We start from the raw sequence: 5,772 nt of genomic DNA, 5'->3' as shown, positions 1-5,772 counted from the left end.
GAGGACTAATGTAAGGCACTGTTTATGTAATGTTTGCTGTTTTGCCTAAAACAGCTTTTTTTGTTTATCCTGTTTCTTTCACCATGTGGACCGAGGATGAGAATGGACAGTGACATCAGGTGAAACTTGACAATATTCAGGAAAACTTTGGGATAAAATTGTGATCAAATTTGTAAAGTTTCTCTTTCTCCACTGGGGTCTTTATAGCTGTGCTAATTTTTGTAGTCTTCATTTATGCCTAGATATTGTAAAGATTTATTCATTCCTGTACAATATTTCATATTCAAGTCACTAACTGGCTTTTGATTGGAAATTACAGCTCTACAGTTCTTCACTTTTAATTGGCATATCATTAAAGAACAGAATAGGCATAAAATTACTTCCTGTGGAGGTTCTTTAAACTTTAAAAATGTTCTTTAATCTCATTCCTGAAAAATTTTCTTTAGAGAATTCATTCAAAGCTTCTTCATGGAATAAAGAGTTTCTTCTAAAGCAACACACTAAACAGCCCTCTGGGTTCCATTTATCGTCTTAGTTTTAATATAAATAGTGTGAGATTTTGATTTGTATCTCATCAGAATGTGAGAAACATTAGGATCTTCTGAATTAAACTAAATTAAATGATACTTAAAAATGATTAATTACAGTAGGGAAAAATACAGTGACTGCTCTCATGACAGAGGTCAGAGGCATAGAGGCTAAACATACATGCAATTTGCTTTTATTACAAAACCAAAACTCAAAGTACAAATAAAAAAGAGAATAACGAAATCCCACAGAAGAAACAAATCCTTAAAGTAACAAAAACAAAAACCAAGGAACAAAGAGAAAGTGCGGGATAAAGACTGAACCAAACACACGGATATAAAAACACAGAGGGGAAACAAGGAACACCCGGGTACCCGAGAAGGCAGAGCTGCACACTACAGACAAATGAACATGATTACAAGGGGGCAGGACCAGGGAGGAGACGAAACCAAATGACATGGAATAACAAACAAAAAACACATGGGTGAAACAGGGAATACGGACAAAACCAGACAAGAAGTGCAAGTCCTGGCTGGTCTGGTGGTTAAAGTCACTGCAAGAACTAACAATCCGTTCAATATTCAGTAAAAGCTCCAGACATCAGGCTGGACACTCAGCATACAGGACTTTACGTTGGTCATTCGTAAGGCAGGTGTTGTGTCACTGCTTTGCATCCTATCAGCTGATAGTTGGGGACGGCGCAGCAGAGAGACAGGGATGAAATGTCCATGTACTAGAAAAGACCAGAGGAGATCGTCGACGTAGAAATCGGTCTTGATGAACTCACAGATGTCGCTGCCGAAGTCCTTCTCTCCCTCTTGAGCTGATCTTCTCAACCCGTAGGTTGCGACCGCCGGTGACGGGCTGTTCCCGAACAGGTGAACGGTCATGTGGTAGTCCACTACCTCATTCTCAGGGTTGTTGTCCTTGAACCACAGGAAACGTAATACTTCCCTGTGTTCGTCCTTCAAATAGAAACAGTAGAACATCTGTTTGATGTCTGCGGTAACTGCTACCAGATCTTTCCGGAATCTGAGAAGCACTCCAAGAAGGCTATTGTTGAGGTTGGGACCCTGAAGCAAGACGTCATTCAAGGACACTCCCTCAAAGCTAGCGCTTGAGTCGAACACGACCCGGATCTTCCCGGGCTTCTGGGGATGGTACACCCTGAAGATAGGAAGGTACCAAGCTTCCTTTTTATCCACTACAGGTGGTGCCCGCTCTGCATGGTGGTCGTCCAGAACTCCCTGCATGAACTCGATGAAGTCTTTCTTCATGTTGGGTCTTCCCTGGAAGTTGCGCTGCAGTGACATGAAGCGTTCGTAGGCATACCGCTTGTTATTAGGGAGTGATTTCCTTGGAGTCCGCAACGGCAGTGGGGCTATCCATCAGCTGTAGGAACGTCAGACCATCAATAGATGGCGATAGATGATTGTCCTTGTCAGTCCTCGAGAAGACTGTTCTGCCCAGGTGGTCCTCTTGTCGCACCGTAACACATGAAAAAGGAATATCTTGCTTGAAGCTCCGACTCAAGTCTTCCTTGACTTTGACAACATTCAAACAAGGATTCATGCAGCTTGTACGACCGTTTTCCATGAAGCGTGTCTTGAATGTGTTCACTGCTTTCGGAGAGTGAGCTCCACTCAAACAGACATCGCCGACAATCACCCACCCCAGGTCGTGCTTCTGGGCGAATGGTGCACTTGGTGGGCCATTGTATTGCTGACGCACCTTGTGGATTTGGAGTATGTCCCGTCCTAACAGCAGCCAAATCTCTGCGGAGTCATCCAGAGCAGGTATCCTGTCAGCAATGCGTTGCATGTGGCTGTGGTGGTATGCTACTTCTGAAATGGGAATTTCTGCTCTACTGTTAGGGACATTGTTACACTCTATCAGAGTAGGACATAGCCATGGGCCCTTCTTCCTGTGACGTTCATGGCTCCCGCACATGTCGTGAGGGTGTATGGAAGTGATGGCCCTTCAATGTGGAAAGCGTCAAAGAACTCCTTCTTGGCTAAGGAAACATTACTTTGATCATCTAAGATCACGTACATCCTCTTCATCTTGTTACGATGACCTTGCAGATATACATTAACTAGGCATATCTTTGAACAAGACTTGCCTTTGAAGCCCTGACCACACACCTGGGTGCACATGGTCGTTGCAGTTGACCTTGGTGCATCGTCATGCTGCTCAAACGCATCCTTTGACTCCCCACCATGGTCTTTGGAGGGGGTCTGTACCCTAGGTCCCTTGGGAGTAGGCCCTGGATGCAGTGCGGCAAGGTGTCTCTCGCTGTTGCATTCCGCACACTTTATGGCAACATCACAGTTCTTGGCCATGTGTGAGACTGATGCACAGCAGCGGAAACACACACCGTTGTCCTTCAGGAACTTTTTCCTGTCGTCGAGTAGCATAGCTCTGAAGCTCTTGCATTTTCTTAGTACATAGGGTCTCTTGTGTATCGGGCAATTTACATTTGGGTCCACTGTTTGGTTTGTTCCACTCTCTGTTGTTTCCTTGGAAACATCGGTTTTGTGCACTGTAACTTGGTTTTTGTTGTTGAGGTTTCCTGTCTTTTCCTTTTTCAAGGTAGGTGCTGTGGAGCTGCAGGTGTTGAAGCTCGGGTCATTTCTTGCCTTAGCCTCCTTTCTGATAAACTCAGAGAACACTACAAATGGTGGAAATGCAACCCTTTTTTCTTCCTTATAATTTGACCCAAATGTCATCCATTTCTCTTGCAGATAGAATGGCAACTTTTCCAAAATGGGACCGACTCCTCTTGCAGTGTCCAGGCATGCTAAGCCCTGGAGGTACCCGTCTTGTTTTGCGGCTTCAAGTTCCAGCACCAAGTCTGCGAGCTCAGTAAGCCTGTGGTTGTCCCGGTTGGAAATCTTGGGAAAATTATCCAGTTTAGTGAACAGCGCCTTCTCGATGGCTTCTGGAGCTCCATATCGTTCCTCCAGCCTGGTCCAAATCAGTCTAAGAGCAGCCGATGGGTGGCCGATACTAACCGATTTCATCCTGCGTGCTAACTGACTCGACTCAGGGCCTAGCCATTTAATGAGCTGGTCAACTTCGTCGATGGCTGAAATATCTAAGCCCTGTAACACGCTGGTGAATGTTGCCTTCCAGCTGAGGTAGTTTTCGGGTTGATCATTGAAATGACTCAGTCCACTTGTCACCAGTTGACTCCTTATCAGAAACTTAGCTAGGTCTGATATGTCGCCGTTTACAATCTGGCTGGGTGTGTGGTGTGGGGTATAAGAACTGACCCCTGGTTCTCTTTTGGGTTGGAGCTGATTCATTCCTTGTGAGTATTGGTGATATGAGGTGTTAACCTGTGACACTCGTTGCTCTCTGTCAATCCATTGTGACACAGGAGACTGCATATGTGGCTGCTGTGGGCCGAAACGTTGCTGCATCCCATTGTCTGGAAGGGCGCTCGGTTGTGCTGGAGTGGAAGCGTTGTGCCCTTGAATGTGCGTCGGTTGGGCAGGTAGTTGTGGTGTTTGAGGGGTTGAATCCAATTCTTCTTTATAATGGCTATGTTCTATGTGAGTGTGGTTAGCAACATATTCGCTGACTTTCTCTCGCACATTCTGTTCTTTTGGTAATGACTCAAAACTTGCCAAGCTACCACGATAGCTTCCTTCAGCAGCAGCGGCTTCCATGACAAGAGCTTTGGCGTTAGCTGAATCTGCGTCTCTGTCTTGACGGAGTGCATCCAATTCAGCTTCAAGGCGGGCCTTCTCAATTTTTAGTTCTTTTTCTTTCCTACTGTAGGCTGCTCTAGCCTTAGCTGCTTCAGCATCTGCCCGTGCCTGCGCAGCTGCTACACTAATCTGTGAAGCCCGTGAGCCTTTGGTTCGGTGAGAGCTGGATACAAAGGATCTAACTTTCAATGACTGTTCATCAGTGTCCTTTAGTTGCACTTCTTGCACAGAGAGCTCTTGCAGAACCTCTTTATCCTCCTCCATGCTCTGTTGGGGGGCTGCCATTTTACTGTACTGTTCTTGAAGCCAACAGCCAGCTAAACTCATCTCTTCAACCAATCCCCCAAGGAAGAGGCGGGTCTTGTAAATCAGCGAAATTTATTGAAAAGAAGAGTAAAACTGAAATAAATCCAGATACACAAAGTAAGCATTAATAATGCCTAAACATTAGGTACACATCAAAATAAAATTCGTAAGTATTACAAAACATCTACCCAGGTAAGTAGGTCAGAAAGGCAATCAAATACTACACTTAGCTTAGCTACGGTGCTAATTAAGTCTATGCTATTTATCCAAAGGAATCGCTAGCATTAGCTTAGTCATGTATCATTAACTGCACAATAACTGCTGTACCGTTTCCACACAAATCAACCTATTCTCTCATAAAACGTTCGACCAAACTATTTATTTATTCACTAATTTATCCCTTTCACAAGACAACCAACATAGATGTACTCACTGGCAATGCCGCACCAAAGAGAACGATAAAGTTTTAGGGCGCTGAGCCGACGTACGCGCTTCACCCTGAATAACTGAAAGACAACCGCTAAACCCCCGAACCAGGAAGTAACATCGTACCACGAACTGAGAATTACTGTGTCAAAATAAAGGCCCTTTTTCAAAATACATTGCCCGTGGCATCACACTCCACCTTTCAGGACATCTTAGACTCCTGGACTGTTTGATATTGAGAAAAACATAATAATATTTCGAGTCTTGAGGTTTTTCAGCCACTGAGTGATCCTCTCTGTGGTCAGCATTCTTATGGACATCTTTTCATCTTCTGAATGTTTTTTCCACAGCAGGGACAAATGAGAACGACACAGCCTCTGAATGTTTTAGTGGGATCCCTCGCTGGCTGCAGCACTGCTCTTCATTTTTACACTCTTCTGTTTGTTGTTAGTGAAGAGTCTTTATTGACTCTTCATCAAAAGTAAACAGTATTATTTTTAGGATGTTTTGATTTGTACCATGAGCTCCAGCATCACCTCCTGCGTCTGATTGTGTTCTACTGCTGTCAGATTACTAACTTCATTATATATAACGCCTACAAACAGCCGGTAAAAGGAACAAAATTAACAGGGTTGAGTTTTTAATGTTCTAGTGGAACAGAAGTTTAAAACATTGATTGATTTTCAGCTTCAGAAAATAACCAAATTACACACTTCAGCAACTTCAGCAGCTGAATCTCCTCTCAGCTGTTCAGTCAGTGAGTCTCTCTCCCTTCATTCCAGCTTCCGTTCTTCTC

The sequence above is a fragment of the Pygocentrus nattereri genome, chromosome 6, assembly GCF_015220715.1.
Source record: "Pygocentrus nattereri isolate fPygNat1 chromosome 6, fPygNat1.pri, whole genome shotgun sequence".
NCBI lineage: Eukaryota > Metazoa > Chordata > Actinopteri > Characiformes > Serrasalmidae > Pygocentrus > Pygocentrus nattereri.
Note: the sequence above shows the minus strand (reverse complement) of the source record.